This window comes from Chlamydotis macqueenii, chromosome 24 (genome assembly GCF_036417535.1).
Source record: "Chlamydotis macqueenii isolate bChlMac1 chromosome 24, bChlMac1.mat, whole genome shotgun sequence".
In the NCBI taxonomy this organism is placed as follows: Eukaryota; Metazoa; Chordata; class Aves; order Otidiformes; family Otididae; genus Chlamydotis; species Chlamydotis macqueenii.
Window position 1 is genome coordinate 3,715,514 of NC_141579.1, and position 20,921 is coordinate 3,736,434.

The following is a 20,921-nucleotide window of genomic DNA, read 5'->3' on the forward strand; positions in this document are numbered from 1 at the left end:
CAGTAAAATTAGGGGCAATGTTAATGATTCTACCTACCAGTTACTGTAGAAATTAACTGACGGATATTTGTACAACACAATATTTATACAAAGGTGGTGTATTGCATGTACTGCAGGAGCTGCCATCTGTCACACACACGCATCTCAGATTTAAAGACTGCAACAAAGATTTTGGGCTTGGGAAGTTAAGTAACTTTTGCAGAACTCAGATTTGTGTGTGTGTGTGTGTATGTTGCTGGTTTTTATTACTTGTTTCCTATATTTTAATTCAGAATATAGCCCAAGACTGTAACTGCTGTCAGCTGTGGCTTTATTGGCCCTGTAGTTTGGGGTTATAGCACAAAGTGTCTATGTAAGAGGTTCAGCACTGTTTAGAAGGTGTTGTTAATGAACTAGACATAACATTTAAGTTTAATTTAAATTTGTTTTCTCCCGTGTAGCTGAGTGCTGGTGACAGATTGCGAGAGAAGGAATAAATAAACCACAGCATTGTGTTTTAAAGCAACCCAAATGGAACAAGGGGTATGTATATTTATTTTCCATAGTTCTCTTTAATTATCTTGTAATTTCTGTGTCGTGCTTACCCTGATTGTGCTTAAGGGAAAGTTGCAGATTCATATATATCTAAAGAAGAAGAGACTAAGGATGATATTCATGGTCTTAGCCAATGAAAGTAGAAATGTGACTGCGGAGCTGCCCTTAGTCAGTGGAGCACTGAGAGAGTGGATCAGGGCTCGGAAGGTAGGAGTCCAGCTCTCCTGAGCCTTGAGTCGAGGGCTCACAGCTGCTGCATGAAGAAGCTCTGCTTCTCTACAGGTAAGTTATATGCCTAAAGGTCAACAAGTACCTTGAGCTACCTACCTTCTGCCCATGTAACTCTGCTGATTTCAGTAGACAAACGCTGGACAAGGCGGTGCAGCCTGCTCCGCCCTCAGGCGTTGTTTAAGCAAGGGGCTCTGGCTCTTGATTAACTTGTACTGACAGGCATGTCCACTGCGGTCAGTTGGGCTCTCGTGCACTTACCAATGTACTGAAATACCTAATTCTCCAGGGCTAGACTTTCTTTTTAGGCATATATCACACTTTCAGCATGTGAACAGATCTGGGCTCTCCAGCAGTCAATGGCTCGGTAAAATGTGGAGATCACATCTAATTCCACTACTGAGTGTGAATTTCCTTCTCTTTCAGGGCCTACCAGTACCCGTGAAGTCTCTTCTGTGAACCACACAACAGAAGCTGCTGTCCCAATTCATGGTTCCTCCTTCCCACTGGCAAACAGCCTGAGGAGGAGCTGTTTATAGGTGAGATGTTCAGCATCCAGTCACCTGAAGTGATTAGCTTTTTGCTCCTTTCCATTAGAAGAGCCTTACCAATTGTGAATTGAACTGATAATGAAGAGCTCAGAAGCTTTATAGCCCATTGCTATATTTGTACAATATTTGTACAAGGCCGCAGTGTATTATACAGGTCCGTTGCTTCTGCATGGTTATCTTTTTTTTCTCTTTCTTCCTCTCTTTCTATTCTGTGAATTTTTGTTCTTTGAATTTCCTCCTGCTGCGTCTTGTGATCTGTTGCAGCTAAAATTGATCTCACCTGTGAATTTAACACTGTAACCCTAAAGGCATTACTGTGTCTCTAAGTGAGCACCAGTATGGTGCTGGCACTTGTGCAGGTCATGGAAAGAGAATAGAGAATGGCAGGGTGGATTCAGTGTTGAATAATCCTGTATATGGAGGTAATTCAAATTGCTAATCAGAGGCAGACATAAAAAGCAGTTATCTTCTGGAATGCAGAAAGTCAGGTAGAATGAAAAGCAAACCTGAAAACAGGGAATCTGTTTTACATCAATGAAGGCAGAGGAGTTCTACTCGGGATTAGTTTGGCCATTGGCAGCGCTTGGTGCTGCAGATAACATGAGTTCCATAGCAACGAATTTTTAACTTGAAATTCCTGGGTGCAAGGGTGCATATTAACTAGCAAATGGACTTGAATTTCACTAAGATCATTAAAAACTGTCTTTATTTTATTTTCCACCCACCATCCTACTCATAAAATGGACTTATTTTTGAAGTCCTTAATTAAGGATGAAAATGTAGCGTTAGGCAGATGCTGTCATTTTCTTCCTACCCCTCCAGCAAAAACCCACATGTAATGTGCTGCACCGGGCTCTGAGGCTGTAGGATGGGTTGTCAGTGATAAGCATCTGCAAAACCTGCAGCACATGCCCGGGGACTTGTAGTCAGATGAGTCACACGTCGCATGGGCCAAGTTTAATCCCAGAGAGAATGTTACAACACAGGAAGAAACCCCTGAAAATAACAGGAATTGGTACAGTATTTGGGCCGTAAACACAGGTTAGAACAGTCTGGGTATTTGCTTTAATCCTCTCTGATTCTATTTTGAATTGCAATGTTCCTACTTGCTAAACCACTTTCCATTTTTGCTCTGTTTTACTGTGACATAAGGAGGAGGGATATTTTGGAAACTGGAAAACTGCCACTTGCACCAGAATGGCATGCCACTAATTTTTGCAGTTTTTGAACTGAGCATTGCCACTCTGAAAGCTCTGTCAGCCTCTTCTTCTAGGATTCCCCACAGCGATCCCCAGCCTCCTGCAAGGCAGGACATGCCGCATGTTACAGGACTTTTGTTACTTTCTCTGCAGGCTATGCTGCCTCACTTACTTCAAAATTGTGCACTTGGAAATGATGAACTGAATATTTGAGAGGATGAGGGAGTTTGGATTTATGGACTCTTCCTCCCTTAGCCTCAGCAGAACAGATTCAGTGGGCCCAAACATCACCGAAAGATCAGGAGTGCGAGCACATCCTTAGTGCAGACAGGATGAAAAATTACTCTGCAATGTGTATTGATGTAGTTTAGCATCATTTAAAGCAAAGGTCAAGCGAAAAGGTACAACGTGCCATGAGGCCAGTCTCCATGAAGGGCTTGGCTTTGTGGCAGCGAGGTGGCAAGGAACCATCCGTGTAGCATGTGGGCTGGGTTGGGAGAGATGCTTTTGACAGGAGAATGGCTAACGATGGACATTTCAGTGGCTGATGTTGGACATTAGCTCATGATGAAGCAACCTGAATGGTAGGTAAGAGCTGGAGCTTTTTTTTTTTTTTTTTCCTTTTTCCCCCCCAACATAACGAAATATTAGAGGGGTCTTTCTTTGTGCCTTTACTTATTTATGCTCTGCTATGTGTTTGGGTGTGGTTTAGCAGGTGTGACATGTAGCCACGTTGAGGGAGAATCTCAAAATGTTTACAGTGACATAGTGAAGCCTTTTGTATAGAGGGGTAAACACTTCTGTTTCTTTATTTTTTTTTCCTTTTCCCTTGAGCAGAAACTTGGGAAAGCCATTTAATGTTACCTAGTGAGTTTTAGTGGAGGCTTGGAAGAAGAAGAAAAAAAACCCTCCTGTGTCCACTTGTTTCTTAGGTACGCCACATTACCCACAGCTAGTCTCACCACTCCCAGAGAAAGTTTGTGTAAGTCCTAAAATAATTTAATTCCACTGGCCCACAAATATTCCCATTTGGTCAGCCTTATATAGAGTAATTACTGTTTAACATGGCACCGCAGCTGGGTCAGGGCTTATTTTGGGTTATGAGTTATAAAAAGCTGTTTGTAAAAAAAAAAAAAAAAAAAAATTACTATGTTTGTCGATCTGTCATTCTAAACAAATGAGTCTAGAAACTTGTTAGTTTACTCATTCTTTTTTACTTGTTTCGCTTTAAGAGTCAGCATTCATGCGAGCACTGGCATGAGTACCAAAGGCATCCAGCCATCTCATTCTGGCTTATTTAGATATGTCTGCACTTCAATTACAAAAAATGTAATTGTTAGGTAGCCAGGTGTTGTGGTGATACTGAGCGAGTATTGCGGGGTGGCACATGCTCAGGAAAAGGGTCAAGGTTTAACCAGTGGAGACGTGGGAAGTTCATTTTTGAGAGCAGGTGATAGGTGTCATGGGAGGGAAGAAGCATCCTGAGGGAAGCGTCTTGATTCTGTGCTCTCATCCAAATCGGTCTTTGCATTTTATATGCCTGAAGTGCTGTGCGCAGAGCAGGCAGCTCATTCCCACAGCTGTGCTGTGATTAGCATTTTTCAGACCATACAGAGTCCAACATCAAAGCTCCTTCTGATTTTAATAACTTTGATATATATATGTGTGTGTGTGTGTGTATATGCATGTGTTTTATGTTTGTGCATATATGGATATATATCTGTGCGTACAGCTAGAAAAAGAGAAAATATGGCTGTGCGTATCATTTCTTATCAGCTACTAAAATACAGGTGTCTCTGTGGGAAACAAGTTGTTAAGCTGTTTATTGTACAAGAGTTCAGGAAGTTGAGAGCATTATATTCATTTATACGATTTCCCATGCTGGTTTGGTCATTTCGCCTCAAAAATTAGCATCCCAGTCTGTTTCACAGAACACCCCAATATTTTTAGTAATCATAGGAAAGAATGTTGTCCACTGGGACAAGAGCAAGAGGCTGTGGATCAGGACTCAGGGTTTGGTTGTGGTCTTCTACTTATTTTATGGCCTGGGACAGTACTTAGCACTCTTCTGTGCCTCTATTTAATAGCAAAATGGGGCTAGTAACATTGAGTTACCTTGCATAGAGCTATTTAAAGATGAAATTGAAGTTTGGAGACCTTTTACTAGCCTTTGGCATCAGAGAAATAGAGCAGTTATGTGAAGTATTCCTGTGGTTTGGCTTTATTAATGATACGAACTTCTTGAGATATTGTGTTAATTAAATGGAGCTGGGAAACAAACCAGAAGCAGATAGATAGAAATTAAATCCCTTTCTGGACAGTTGTACAACATGCTCAGTAAGAATGGCTATATCCTTGCATTTTTTCTTGTGAAAAATTCTGAGATGTGTATGGAAAATAGTTTCCTCTCTGTAACAAAAATGACAAGACGACTAACGTTTCAGTAATTTCTAAGGCAAAACAAATCTGAAAATAAATACATTGAGAGTTATGAAAATCTTTCAAACTGGAAATCTGAAAACAAAATTTAATCTGGGAACACATGCTACTGGCTCAGAAATGGCTCTCGGATTTCTTGGCTCCTTGTTCTCTATCACCTGCCAGACAGGTGGTGAATGGCAGCCTGGAAGCCCTGAGGCTCAAGCCTTGGAAGCAAATACGCCATGATAAGCAGAATTGGGGTGGGGAAACAGAGCTATGGACACAATTTTTCCTCTGCTTGGGCGTGGAGTTTCCTGTCAGGTCATCCATCCTATTATTCCTTATAGTCATATATTTCATACTCCTGTTACTCCAGGTCGTGTCTGCTAAGTGTTGGAGGTGAAGAAGTGCCCATCCTCTTTGCCTTTCTTGCTGAGGACAGGTCCAAGGTGGTCATTCAGGACTGAACATACTGCCAGGGGAGGGAGCGCATCTTTCTCCCTGGGCGGTAGGAGTGAGCGGTCAAAAATCAATTGACCTCTGTGATAGTCAGAGCAGCATAGGTTATAACATACCAGCTCTGCCTTTGTGTTGGGTATTTCCTGCATGTTCATGGCAAAAATCTAATTATTTTTCCATCTACATCAAATCTAATAGGTCCAGATAAATGTTATGTAGGCACTAACACTAAGGAGAAAACAACTTTGATCGCAAGCTGTCAGGAACCAAAGCTTTTACCAAATCTTTTCCATTGTAGGTTGCTTCTTGAATTAGGCTGAAAGAGCTTTCATTTTATTTAAAAGGCTTTTATTGATTTAAAAAGGCTTCGTTCATAGGCTCTGTCTTCTTGAGCGGCTGAAGCAGGCTTAACTCATAATAGGAGTTTTTATTTGAGTTCATTTTTTATCATCTTGGTTGTTGCTAAATTTCATGCTTTTCTTCTTTGTAAAGCTATGTGGAAAAGAGGCACATCGTTTACAGTTTAGAGATACAAAAAAAAAAAAGTATAGATTTCCTTCCAGTCCATTAATTTTCTTTCGTGGAGCTCTGTACCAGTTTGAGTGCACAATTGGGAGGAATCAAAACACAGGCATCTAGACTATTACATAAGATCAAAAAGAGAACAGATTTGTTTTGAAGCTGGGTATAATGTATTTGTCCGAAGTCATGAACGTTTTTGAGAGCTCAGAACATTCTTCCTGTTTCTGCCTCAGGATGAAACTTAGATCATACAAACTGGAGAGAGATCCCAAAATACTTGAAGCCATTTAAGTAACTGTAGACCTAATTCAAAGTCCTTACCGAGTGAGGCCAAGCAGGGATTTGAACCTGATTTTTATATGCGCTGTTTTCTTCTCTTTCCTTATTTTAACTTGAAAGTTCCATCTTACATTGAAGAAACCTTCCCCGTGGATAAAAATGGATTTATTCAGGTGAGACACTTAGGATTTTTTTTTTTTTTAACTGACCCAGTGTTTTGTGTCCAACCACCCCCACCCCTGAAATAAACAAATAGATTGGCTGTGGAAATTTCCAAAGAAAATTTTCCAATGTCTCACCTCATAATTGTATTACTTTACAACAGTTTAAGTTATAACTCTTCCTAACCAAACCTGTGTATAACATAAAGGACAGAGAGCAGGTGGACTACCCAGGCTAGGAGAATCTAGTACGTAGGGGACAGCATACATCCAGTGTTTGGGCACCCAGCTGCAGCGGATGGCTTTGCTGGGTTCACTGACCTCTGGTAGTCTGTAGGCATGTCTGTTAAGGAACAGGCTAGAAACTGGACTGAGCTCCTGCTGCTGCCAGTCACTTGCAGTCCTGAACAGAAAAGGAAACACCAGTTTTTCTTCCGTTGTCCGGATGCTGACTCACCTGTGTGGTGAGAGAAAATAGCCAAAGGGTTGCTATTTCACCAGTGTCCCAATGTGCCTGGGGATATTTCATCAGCTGCCTCACTTGGGCAAGTTAAACTGCAGAGCTGTAAGGCCTGAGGCCAGTTCAGTGGTTACTCACACCTGGTTGTGTACTTGATGCGCTGGTGTCTGACGTCCCCATCGCCGATAAGTAAGTTTTATTTTGCAGTTGGTTTAGAAGCCATTGGCAACGTCTAGTTGTTTTGTGTTGGTGTTTCATTGATGCATGGTGTCAATTCAAGCCCATTTTATTTGTAGTTGGAAACTTTTTCCAACTCATCTGCCTCTTCTCTGTGTCTGCTTCCAGGCCTTGACCTGGTCTGTGGTAGGACCAGGGAGCTGTGCCACTCCTGCTGTGTTTTGCTGCCCAGTAAGGGGTTTCGGTGGGGTGGGGAGAACCAAGCTGACAGGGATGCTGCAAGATGAAGGAACCACTGTTCCAAATTTCTGATGACTGGCAGTGACCAAGCAGTGCTGTTGTGGTAGCTGACTGTCATCGGCCATCCTGGTTCAAGCCAGGGAAACTTTCTCTGGCCTTGTGGAGCATTTCCATTCTCTCTGCCTGCCCTGGAAGGCCTCCAGACACCTTCAGACCAAGCAACTTTCTAAAACCTTGCTGGAGAGGGCATCACTTACGGTAGGTACTGCAGGAAAGAATATTTCTCCCCTGCTATACACCTTTTCCTTATTTTCAGAGCCGGCTGCCCTAACTGGGGACGCTAGTTCAGAGAGGCTACAGAAAGGCAGTTTGCTCTGTGCCTCTAGGTCAGTGCTCAGGCAGGATGCTGACGGTCCTTGACCCGTGCTGGTTTGCCTGCAAGGTCAGGATCTGAGCTTCTTGCCACATACAGCCTGGCCTGAAGTTCAGGACGAGAGCATGCAGCGGCTGCCTTTTGCTGATGGCTCACTGCAGCACTGCTTTGCTATCAGTCTGCCATCTACGCTCACCTCTGCGAGCGTGGCCACTACGGCTAATCCGTGCTTATCTGAATGCAGAGACATAGGCAGCAGGAGATTTAATGCAAATGTAGCATCACGCAGCCCTGTTCCTTCTCGCAAACTATTGATTACGTGTCTGATTTGCTCTCCCCTGATAATAGGCCATAGGCAGAAGCCAATAGGGCGAGGAGGAGGAAAACCTGTCACGATCGTTCGATGCGGCTGGTGAGCCAATGAGCGGAGAAAGCCCGTGGATTGGGCTGGGAGAGAGCAAGGGTGGGGGAACTGTCTTAGCAACAGCAGAAAGCAACTCTTTCACCCTCCCACCGTGCAACCATGCTGGAAAGTTCCTAATGATGTTCCTTAATGTATTTGTCTCGCTCACGCCAAGTTTGTACGTGATTTGTGAGACTTTGCCACATGTGCTGGTTTACCCCTTTTCTCCATGATTCTTTGGAAAGGGTAGGAGGGAAGCTTTTCTTTGTTCTGCTAAAAGCAACTAGTGAGCTCAAGGTAAAGGGATCTGCTGCTGGATTAATTGCTGTGCAAGCCCTGAGAACAGAAGTGAGTTTTGTATTGTTCTTTTTGTGGTTGGTATCTTCCTCTTGACCTCTTTCCAAGACAGTCTGTTGTTTCTTGCCAGTCTGTTGTGACAGCGAGAGCTGGACACCTTGAGTGCATTCTCATCTCTGCTAAAGAGTCATTATATGAAGCTAGGTGAACCCCTATCTTTCAAAATCCATATAATTTGTCAAGTTCCCGGGCTCTCTGGTCTGGGAATCAGAATAAAAGCTTTCTCCCTGTGATCTGTGGGCTGAGAAAAGCCAGTTCAAGGTACCATACTGCTTTGCCTCTTTTCTTTTATCTGCCTTACAGTAGTGTCGTGGTTTTGTTTAGGGGGGGGGGGGGCTTTCTGTTTCTCTGCCTCTCTCATGGTCAATCTATCATTGGTTTAACCAACCGAAAATGAAAATGGCAGTTAAATTTGTCCAAACCTTTTGAACATTTATTGGAACCAAACCTTGGAACTTTCTGCACTCCCTTGAAAATGACCTTCCTGTTCCTCCTCTCACCTGCTGCCTCCTCCTGCTCATAAGCATTCATACGTTTATCTCACTATTTGCATGCTGATAATAGACATAGATTTTGTTAGTCCTGCATCTGTCGAGACGGCGGGGACAATAATAGAAGCACCGTCGGGACCAATATATATTGGAGTGTGTCCAATAATGTCTGGGTCAGGGAGCCTTTAACTGCAGTGTCAGGGAATTTAGTCAGCTGTCATCACTTCTTAATTAAAAATAGCTGAGACTCACTTACATTCCATTGCTGTGCGTTAGCTCATTTGTCATCTTGTCCTCTGCTCTCCAGCAAACCCCCTAAACACCTTCAAAACCAGACAACAGATAGAAATGCGTGCAGCAGGTGAGAAGATGAGGGAGCAGAGAGCGAATAACCCATGCCATAAGCTGCTCTTTGGGTCAAGAGTTTGCAAGAGTTCAGCAGGATTCGAAGAGGATGGAGATACATAACACTGAAATGTACTGTGTGTATGTATTTTTTATATATAAAACTAGCCTCTGCACAGGCATGCATCAGGGAATAAATCAAACAGTAACTGCCCTGAGGTTACAAGAAACTTTCCTTGTGGGCAAACCAACTTAGATTTTTCCATCCTGGGTTTCCAGCATCTTCCTCTGGTCCAGTACTCTCAAAGACAATGTTTTTTCAGTATGAGCCAGTCAGACCTTTCCTATGTACATAAGTGATTGGATTCCTAATTCCTTGCTAAATGGAATTTAGTGGTATCTGTGATTGCTATCACCTTCCAGTAGGTTTCACTTATTTGTGATATTCCTAAGGGGACAGGGAGATGGGAGGTTACATAGAGGTTCAGGAGCTGCAGGGGGAAATATATAGCATGCTGTAATATCATTACTGAAAGAAAATTTATCCCCCTCCCCCTGCCAAAAAAAAAGAATTTCTTGTGAGACTAGCTAATGCTTAGAGCCAAGGGACATTTTTGGCATAGGGAGAATTTTTCTGGCTTCCTTTTTACAAGTAAATCGGAGGTGGAAGGGCATTAGACCGACTAACTTCCTGAACTGGAAGTTGCATCCGGATTACCATATTTAATTGTCCGTGGTTGACCTACCTTCCATGAATTTTGCTAATCCGTTTTTTAACCTGTTTATATATTTGGCCACCACAGCATTGGGTGGTGATGAGTCTCACCATTAAATCACATATTGTTTGAAAAAGTTCATCCAGGATGTCCTGTACAATGCTATCAATCTGTCCAGTGAGTAAATGGATGGCTGTTGCCAGGGCTTCAGATTCCCTCAGCCCAAATCGGTGATAACGCCCCTTGAGACCACATCCATCCCTTGCACTCGAGAAGGGCAGCAGCACCAGACCTCCTGCACTTCACCCAACTTGAGTGGCAAGGGACCGGTGTTAGCTCCTGCATAGGGCAGATTCTGCAGTCCCTGGTGATTTTTCTGGCCATACATAGCTGTTTCCCTCAGGACTGTGTTCCTGCTGACTTGACTGAAGATCCAGTGATACTTGTTGATGTTCTAAGAATGTTGTATTTCCTGGAGAGGGGAAATTCACATGCAGCTTGTGGGATGTACCCCGATTAATTTAAGATGTTCTCTTCAATCTGGCCAGTTTTTTTCCAAGTGCAGTTCAAAAAAGCTGTAGAACAAGTCACGGGAATAAACAAGGAAGCTCACTGATTTGACTCGGTATTGTTCGGGGATTTTGAGTTACTCTGAGGTGTGCTGGTGCAGGAGGACATCAGAAGCAACAGGTAAAAGCTCAGCTGAACCCCAGAGCATCAAGCTAAGGACAGACCTTCATGTTAGTAGAGACATTTTCTGACTGCAAAGTTTTTTTTAAAAACTAATTAAGCTCTGATGACTTCAGCTTATTTTCAGCCTCTGATTAAGGCCACGATACTAATTAAACTCTTGAATTATTAAAAATGCAAATAGTCAGACCTGTGTGCAACAGCAGACTTGTGTTTCCATGCTCCAGGACAGCAGTGGGAATCTTTGGCAGAGTCCCTTATGGTGATAAGTTTTTATTTTCTCTTTTTTTTTTTTTTTTTTTTCCCCCCAAATGGCTGCACTGCACTTGATGCAGAACCAAAAACATCACCTGCTGTGGTAAATGTCTCAACTGCCTTGCAGCTAGACAAGTAAGTTTGATTAAAACACAGCGAAGTTTTGGAAGGAACGCTGGGTCTCTTGACATCCCAACTGTGGCATTTCCACTGAATGGGCTGTTGGGATTGAAATACCATCTAGTCCTTGGGGACTGAGGCTGCTTTCAGTAGCAAAACTCTTAGAGCTGCATTTAAGCTACCTACTTTGTTGTCGTAGTTCAAGAGGATGATAAATTATTTAGCCCTCTACCTGTCCCCCCAGATCCTCTCTCTCTGGTATCCCCTGTGACGATACCCACCCCTTTAGTGAGACATGTATACCAGGTCTGATTGTGGCCTTTCTTGCAGCCCAGGTGTGTTTTGCTGTGACAGTACTAAACAGTAGGGGATCTAAAGGACATCTTGATCTCTTCACTGTCAACATCTTAGCAGACACCGAGCACTTCTTCTGAGTAATAGCCATCCTTGTATACAAATACATCTTCTGAAGTAGGATTTTGTAATCGTAAATAGGGCTCATCTCCAGATGGATAGTCTTGCAGAAGTGCAATTAGCTGGTCTTTGAGGTAAGATGGAGTTCTGTTGTTTGGGAGCTGGGTGAGCAAATATTGCCTCTCACTGGCTCACCAGCGTTGCTGTGTACCTACATCATGGAAATTTCTCTGTTTATTATAAAAAGTTTTGCACAGCTCCAGAGCCAAGAACTCTGGTGATACCCTGAGTATCACTTCTGCATCACTGCCTATACCCTGGCTGATCTTCTGGATGTGCAGCCCTTCTTCTGGTTGAGGCAGTGGCCTGTGGGACTTGGAAGTGTCTGTCCCATCCTGTAGCCCTTTTGCCTTGCCATTATGGAGACCCGGCTGGATCTGGCAGTGTTTGCAGCCAGTACCAGCTGGGATATTAGAGGGATATGCCAGTAGGCAGTCTAGTTATAACCTGCCCAGAGGGAAGTTTCTTCCTAGTGCCTACTTAGTTCATAATAAAGACATAAATTAAAAAAAGGTACGCAAGGCACTATTCAAATGCAGCAAGTGCATGTCATGTTGAATAAACTGGAACCCTCACCGATGTGAAGTGACAACAATTTATTGAGTCACTTATTGGATAAAAATATGATCCAATTGATTCCAGCCAATGGCAGGTGTGATGGTAAAGCTATGCCATTTTTTGCTTCCCTTCTCAACTGTCCTTTTAGTGTCTTAAAATAAAGAAATAAGTGGTCATTACTTTACCTGTGACAACTGATTTTTTTCATCCTCCTGCTATAATGGGCTGCAGGTGTTTCACAGCCAGCCCAAGCTAATAAGGACAGACATTCTGGCCGCATGCCAGAATTATAAAACTGTCCAGGGAGAGAAGAAAAGACAAGACAAGAGGCAGGAGTTGGGGGTGGGAAGGAAAGAAAAAGAAAGCATGGGAGTCACTCCATGCTGAGATTTTGTACTTTTGTGTCTCCTGAAGTGAATACATCAGTCAGGAATCAAAGGTTTGAAAAGTCATTCAGCCCCTCCAAATTAGAAGACAAACCATCTGCACAACAGGATGGCGCTCTCCTCAAAGGCTGCAGGCCAGGGCTGATCTCAGTGACACCAGGGTAAGCCTGGAGTATCTCCACCAGAGTTACGACCAGCTCACCCTGGATCTCACATCTGGCCTGGTGCATGCATCTTCCTGCCAGAATAACGTTTTGGACCCAGCCCTTTAATGTTGTATCACCATAGTGACGGGCTCCTCTGCTCTGGAGCTGATGAGGAATCGCTGTGGGGTTGTCCAATGTTAATTAATCCCTTTTAGGCAAAATTTAAGCTCAGTGGAAATTGCAAAGACAAGGCAGACCATTCAGAGCTCTGCAGCTTCTCACCCTTTTCGATTTTTGCAGTATGTCTTGTCCTCAAGTCCCACACGCCACAGCAAATCCCTTGTGTTTCCTGGAAGTTAGAGCAGTGATGGAAAGTCAACGGGAAGGGAAGATGTGCTGTGTGAGAAGTGAAGATATGCATGCATCTTTAGAGCTTTGCAGATAATGGTGTTTGGAAAGCCTGGTTTTTGATGCAGGGTTCCCAAGATGCTGCATTTTTGGGTGTGAGCCAAACAGCAGTCAGGATAACTGAGCACAAAGGAAGAGCTGGCTCTGAGGCACTGGCTGGCTTAGACCATTTGACTTGAATTGCCCCAAGGCATTGTAGCTAATGGTGAGAGATCGACATCTCTAAAGGTACCCCTCTCTTTGTTGATTGCATGAGTGCCTTGGGGATGTTCTTCACCTGAGGTACTTCAGGCAGGTCCCTAAAGGTAAGCGAGATGTGTCCAGGCCTAAGGGCATGTCTATGGTCCCTCTCAGACACAACGGGAGTGTCCCTGAGCCCAGGGTGCAGACGTACCCTTGACCCCCATCCTGAGAGATACTGGAAAACATTACCCAACCTACCAAATGGTTTGAGATTGAGATATAGCAATAGACACATGAGGTAAATTTACTTCCTGGATTTAATATGACAGATCCCAACCACAAATTTCTTATCCAGGTTTGTTTGGAGCCAGGAGTTGGTTCAGGCCAAGTGTTTTGTTTTGTTTGTTTATCTAAGATATGTTTTTGGATGCTTATCAGGAAAAAAAAAGAAGCCATAACTGATGGATGTTAATTATGTTCATTTCAGGTCTCCTTTTGGCAGCTGGATGAGGAGCGAATGCCACCGCAAAAGAAGGATTACTGAAGCAAGGTTCAAACAGAATATGAGTGCTGTGCATGACACATACCACCACCACGACAGGTCAATATGTTTTCCCTGGAGTCACTGTCAGAGTTCTATGTCTAACATCAGTGATAACTCAGTCAGACCCTGCATATGGATTTGAAGGTGATAAAAATGCCACAACTGAAATTCACTTGTATCAGACAGGAATTACATAGCTGTAAGGCTTAAATTATTTTTAAAATGGTATGAGATCAAATGTTTTCTAGTAAGCAAATAATTGATGAAAAGATGTTTCAGAAAGTGCTTTGTAATGAGGCAAGCTGAATCAGTTTTGAATTTTCTGCTTTTTTTTGGATGGCCTTTGGGTTTCTGCATTAACTCAACTAGGTAGTTTGCTTGGAAAAGTCTGAATTGTGGCTTGTGGTTTGCAAAGAGCTGAGAACATTATTGCATCTCTGAAAATGCAAATAATAATAGTGGTAATGAACAGCAGCTTATCAAAGTCTTTTGTGATGGCTTAGAAATCCATAAATTCTTTTGCCCTCTGATTCACCCCTTGAAGTAGTCTGTGCTTTGATTTCTGTCTTTGGATGCCAGTAATATGCAGCTAAGATTTGGGGCGGTTCCTAATAAACTGAATGTGATTTGCTTTCTTTGAAAGCATTTAAGATAGTGCCAGCACCAGCATTTAAGCTGGTGCCAACCTGTGTCTTGGGTGGCTTCAGGAGAAGTTATTCCCTAATCTGGCTGTCAGAATTTGATTCTCCTACTTAAAAGTTCAAGCTCCTTACAGTTCCATAACCAGAATTCAGTTTTAGGATGGCTTCTTGGTGCTTTGATGATTCCTTTTGTTAACTTCAACATGTTTATGCGTATTCAGCTGTTGAGAAGGCTAAATGCCAGTGTAAAACCATTCATGCTTTGTTTTTGTGGCTTACTTTGAGACTGAAAACTTTTTAGGTACATAGCATTTTACAGTGTAAGTGTGCTAGAGCAGTTCTCATTCTCTCATACTCTATATGCAAGCTCCCTTAGTCGAAGACTAGCTCTGTTTTACATTAAGCGTGTGGCTGGGCTGCCTGGGTCACAGTCCTGTGCTTTCCAGCATACCTTTGGGGGACTGGAGAGAAATAAATGGGTGCAAAAGGCAACTCAGATTTCAGGCATATTGAATGTTGCTCTGGAAATGTCCATTTCTCCTGCTGATCGTGGGGAGAACTGAGGGCATAGCGGAAAGGGGATGGATTTGGGGCACTGCTGTGCAGGCTTTTAAATGTACTACACAGAAAGGTGCCAGATCTCTGTGTGGAGTGTCCTGGTTTGGGAGCTGTTGTGGGCATGGGATACTGATTGGGTGGCAGGGACATTACTTCATTTTCTTTTCTTCTTAAGCTTATCTGAGGGGAGGAAACTGTCTACAGTATATTTTTCTGAGTGGAAAAACTGATTTCAAGTACATATGTTTGAAGCTAGCGACAGCGTGAGCCAGGTTAACTTGACTAAATAGGCTTACGAGGCCACAAAATCTGACTGAGCCTAATTAGGAACCAGGATGCCTCACAGCACTTAAAGGTTTCTTTTAAGATTTTGATGAGCTGACAAAACCATATTAGTGAGAGGTGGAATGGTTATGAGCCATGTTTGGTATTTTACTCCTTAGTGGCAGCAACAGAAGGCCCTGTATACAGATCAGAACCACACGTGCACAGGCCTGGATTAATTCACCCCACCTACTTTTTGGTGTTTAACAACAATACCTGAGTTAGCTGCACAAAGCTCTCAGAGTTAATGGGGTTGACTGAATCACCTTTGGAGATGCTGCTGATCTGCTGGGGAGCCCAAGAAGACTATGCTCTTAACAGGGGATCTCAGTGAGTCCCCTGTACCTTGTTGGGATGAATGTAAGCCAAGATGTGGTGTCTAGTCATCACAGTGAGACAATGTGTGGCCTGAGTAAATTGAAAAGGACAATACCGGGTTCTCAGAAACGATTTGTAGAGAAGAGGATTTGCAGTCTGCCAGTTGAATGCTGCTGGGTGGTTTGCAAGCAGGGCTGAGGATTAAAAGAGCTGAAGGAGGGCATGGTAGTAGTTTTATACGTTTCTTTCCAAGGATTTAGTTTGTTTTGAGGCAGTGCTGTCATTACCACTAGCCTGGACTCCTCTGCTATCCGTGCTGCACATCACTTTAATACAGGCAGTGCACTGCCTCTGCTTGTGGGATCAAGCCATCAACGCTGGAGCGGGGCCGTAAAGCTGTTGTGCCTGAGCACAGCTAGGCTGGCAGCAAGAACCAGAGCTGATTTATGCTGGCTGAGGGTGGGACCCATTGCCCACTGAATGCAGGCCTCTCCGTTCAGTGCCAGCAGGTGCTTTGCCCGTCTGGACACTGCCAAGCTTCCTCCCGCTGTTCTCCTGAGTTGCAGTATTTCATCTTCGCTCGTGCTGCTGTTTTTAGTCCCTCCGCCCCATTCCCAACCCTCGGTGTCTGCTCAGAGGCTGGGTCTCGCTGGCTGTTGTCCTGCTGCCAGAATTTCAGGTCCCAGGCGATGGAGCTGCCTCTGCTCGGGGAGGACTCATGCTCGCTGGCTCCACCGTCTGGACCTGGCCCCGAGCACGGAGCTCAGCAACCCCTAACAGGTCCCCCTGCTTTCTCTCCAAGAATATGATTAGAGGTTTGAAACTGAGCAGACAGCTGGTATACTCTCCCAGGGCAGCCTCTGTGTCTGGGCCTCCATTGTTTTTGTCCAAATCGTATCTGATTCCTTTCCAAAAGCGTTTCAGTCTGTAAAACCAGACCAGGTGCCTTTGGTTGTACTCATTCCTGAAATACCAGCCATGAACAAAAGCATTTCGGATTGGTCTTAAAATGGGTATGAAATTAATTTCAAACTGGGATTTTTTTTCCCCCCAATTAAAGCATTTGAATCTTCCCTTATGCTTTCCAGATAGAAAACTGACCTTGTTCAAATCAATCCTCGATCTTCTACCCCATTTACTGTATCCTCTTTTATTGAAAATGTCTTCAGAATTGCTTCATCCCACGCTGCAGTCTCTGAAATCTGACCTCTTTATACATTCTTTGCACCTTGACCTCTCAGGATTTTTTTTTTTTTACGTAGAGTAAAACTACCAGCAAGTCAGATGATAGGCTTTGCTGCAATGTGCCTTCCCATTTGGCTTGGTAATTTGCCAGAACAGAGGAGAAAGCAAAAGAAACCTTACCTTACCAGCCAAAATTGGTGGAAGTGTTTAAAAGCTGGGGTAGCCTCTGAGCCTTGCTTTAGTTCTCCATCCCTTTGAGCTGCCAAGCTGAGTGCTTTGTCCTCCAGACTGTCCTTGGCCTAAGCAGCGTGAGCAGCACCACTGGCACCAGGGCTGCGGAAGGGCTCCCGATGCTGCCGAGAAGATGGGCCCTCGTTACAGAGCGATGATCTGCCAGCCTTCTGGGCTGGGGAGTCTGCAAACTTCCACAACGCATCTGTTTTATTTCAGATTATGGATTGCACTGAATAGTCCTTTTGTGCGCTCTGTCTCCAGCTACTAAAACTGGCTCTGAAGAAGCCAGAGATAAATATGACAGCTACTGTTATGGAGTATCCTCTGGATACTGCAGTCTGACCTGCACCCACTGTCTATCTTAACGTTGTCAGTAAAAATGTTTATATTGCTGTGTCAACTTAATTTCTTATCGTGTAACCAGAGATGGGCCAAACGAAGGAGGAAGGCATTTCTGTACCTCTGCATGCAGGGTCATGTGGAGGTCCACAGATGGGACAGGCACTTTGCCACTGAACTGTTTACACCGACAAATGCCGGTGATGTCCTTTGTATCGTTCAAGGGGAAAACAATACTGTTCAACATGACAGGAGAGCATTACAAGGGTAGACTGAATGGCAGATCGTCAAGTCTGCATACCTGCAGTGTGTGTTGTCACAGCAGGTTCGGCAGAGGTAGGCTCTATCCACATTTCTCGTGGGGCATTACCTTCCAGACTGCCACAGATTCTCTGTGTGGGTTCCGATAGCTACAGCAACACTAACTACAGTTTTGTGTGGTGTTCCTGTGCGTTGTTAAATGGCCTTCATTTTACAGTGTAGAAATCCTTACACTTGAATGTCAGGGGAAATGTTTTTTTTTTTTGTATCTACCACTGGATAAAGGTGTGCTCGCATATGACTGTATTAATAGCAAGGGAATATGGGTGTTCCTGTACCTGGCACAGAGTTTGTCTTTATCTGTCTGGGAGCACTAGGTCCCAGTAAAGTAGTGTAAAGAGCAGGAACGTTTCTTTCCACCTCTGAGCAGCAGGTCTTTGATGCCTGAATCAGGGTTTCCATCAGTTGATCTTACCTCCAAAGAGAGGTTATTTTGGAAAATTTGACCCATTTCGTTTGTATTTAAGCATAGACACCAGAAAGAAGTGCTTATGCCTCTAGTACTTGCAATTCAATCGCTGGAGTGTCACCAGTTCAAGACATCACCCAGTCAGAGCCACTGGGAGCCCAGCTCTCCCTGTGCTGTCTCTGGACAGTGTTTGACTAGACTGCTTTTATCTCTCTAGTCTGTCTGTGGGAGTTGAATCTTTGTACAGAGACTGCATTGCTTGGCATCTAATCTGCACTAGTTGACTCAGTCAGCCTCAGAAGGCAAGGAGGGAGGGAGATAAGTAGGAGGAAGAAAGGTGGGAGTGGAAAAAACATATTTGAGGGGACAGCAGGAAGCTTGGCCTCATTCGCATCTTGGGAATTGCTCAGGACATGACCAAGTGAGTGTTTCCTGATCCTCTTTTTTTTTTTTTTTTTTTTTTTTTAAATTCCCCTGTGGGCCAGGAAGAAAAGATGCCAAGTAGACTATGACTAGAGGAATCCAAACATGGGTGAGACCCTTAGCAAATGTCACTAGAAAGCCAAGTGTCTCAGGTAGGTGGTAACCTTGACCCACCAAGAAAGCTCAGTCACAAAGATTTTCTTTATATTCTTTTCTGTGGTACTTGGATTTCCATTGAATATCACCCGTTCAGTCCAGTCCTTGCTTATGCCTTGAGAGGAGTTCTCTGCATGGAGGATATTTTAATATATGTCTGCTTGTTATTGTTTGCTTTTTTTTCTGTGTCGAGATGAATCAAAATGAGGACTAAATGAGGTTCCTTGGTGAGGGAAAGAAAGTCAGAAACATTTCTAAAAGATAAAAAACATGAATGCTTCTGGATAAAAGGGATGAGGGTTGTTTCAACCTGTAGGTTATTTAAGAAGAGAGGCCATTGTGGAGGTGGAGCTGTAAAGCGGGACAGGAAGGAGAGGTGTACAGCTGTGTGTCTTTTCAAGTACTTCAGGACGCTCCAACATAAAAGTTGCCGTGTGAATGTCAGGTGCTGGTATCTATTATTATTAAAGTTGGGGATCTGCTCACGCTTTTAAAGATCAATAATCCCACGTTCTCAAAACAGGCAGAGCTGGGATCACAGGATGCTCCATGTACTGCAGGGATTGATTATGTCTTTTCCTTGTCTGCCCTAATTCAATCAATAAATGGCCTTTGTAGTCACCTGTGTAGCAGGTGACAAGTTGAGCTACTTGAGGTCACTGAAGAGGGCATCCCAGCAGCCTTTGAAAAAGAAAAGGATTTTGATCCAGAATAGTCGTGATGTCCTAGTTTCCTAGTCCCTTGAGCCAGCTTGTTCCTAGAACAGGGCTTTGAAAGCAAAGAGAAAAGAAGAGAATTGTCTTCTCTCAGGGATGATCTAAGAAATCTGCCATTTCTGTTGTCTCAAATCTTTCACTGTTTACTCCAGCTGTCACCTGTTTTGTTTCTTCTTTGCTTCTCTTATTAACATATTAGTAATGCTGTGATGATTAGGTGAGCAGATCATGTGTCAATGTTGCCTTATGACTTAGTTTCTGGTTGTACTCTAGGAACTCTTGGGTGCACAGGAACTTGGGTGCTGGGAACTCTGTTGTGTAGGTTGCTGTATAAACCCAGCGCTTACTTACCAAGGTGAGAGCATTTTAAGTGGAAGTGGGTAGAGAGAAATTTTGATTCAGATTCCTCTGGGTCCTGTCATCGTTTGAAATCCAGATCAACTCCAAATGGATCCAAATTTTACATGCAATGCGTGTTTCAAATAATTCAGCCCCAGTCTAAGACTGACACAGCCTCATTCTCAGAGATGAAAACAAATGCAAATCCACGTGCTGCGGTTTGTTCTGCTGGATTAGCCTGTTTTTTTTTTTTTTTCCCCCCACATTGATGCAAGGGCATTTGCAGGTGTTTTCTCTGTGTAGTTGTTGTTTGACACTGGGCCCTGGCATGCAGGTGTTTGGGAGAGTGGCCGCTGTGGCTAGCAGAGCTGGGCTGCCGTAGGGCCGCTGCCACTCCCGGGTTTTTGCAGCCTCCTAGGATAAGGGTGTGTGCGCAGAAACCTGACCTTTTGGAGCACATGCCCTGCCTTCCCGGGGACTCTGAGATGGTTTGTCATTCCTAGAACCACGTGCCTTGTTCTAGCACTTGAAGATTATCAATATAAAATAAAGCAGCACTTGTAGGATGTTTTTTTTTTTTTTCTCAGGGATATAAAAATGGTATCTTTTAACCTGTCAGTATGCATTTACAACACATCTGAGGTTTGAAAGAGGCTGTCCAAAAAGAAACCCAAGAGTAATAAGAGTGTGTTAGTAGAGCCAGTAGGCATTGAATAGTCTCTGTGGTGGTAGAAAAGCCTTAGGCTTCAACTGATTGCTAATTGTGCGGCTCTATTCCTTTTTGAGAAAATACCATGGAAGGTTTGTGAAGGAGGTAAAGTGTGTTAATCTGTGGAGAGTTACCAGGTTTTGGCTTGGTGGTTTTTTTCTTTTTTTTTTTTTTTTCCCGTGCCTCCATTTGGTATTATAGACTGGGCTCTGGTTTTCAAATGAAGCTGCATTCCCAAGTTCTGCCGTCCATCTCTTAGAGCCACCGTGTAAAGGGCACAAGTTATTCCACCTTAAAAAGAAAAGAAAAAAAGAAAAAGGGAAAAAAAAGCAAACCCCACACTGTGCAGAGAGAGAGAGTTACAGAAAGTGGGCCCCCTGCTTTTTTCAGAGAGGGAATGTAAGCAGATCCTTGCTGAAACTGCTTCACTCAGCAGTTTTCAGCTTGTTTTAATTGGCCTGGCCTGAAAGAATTCTGAATGCTGTACCTGTGCCAATGAAAATGCAAATGTTTCCCCGAGACGAGGCACTCGGAGTGCCTGTGCCCCAGCTCTGATAGCAGCAGCGGGG

General features: G+C 43.7%; 1 long non-coding RNA gene across 1 annotated transcript; it reads left to right on the plus strand.

The window, feature by feature from the left end:
• Positions 1-438: 438 nt before the first annotated feature.
• On the plus strand, positions 439-13,823 carry LOC147597882 (uncharacterized). The gene is made up of 3 exons (XR_015261049.1): positions 439-522; positions 1,189-1,301; positions 13,624-13,823. It is a non-coding gene; the product is annotated as an uncharacterized LOC147597882 (long non-coding RNA).
• The last annotated feature ends 7,098 nt before the right edge of the window (positions 13,824-20,921 follow it).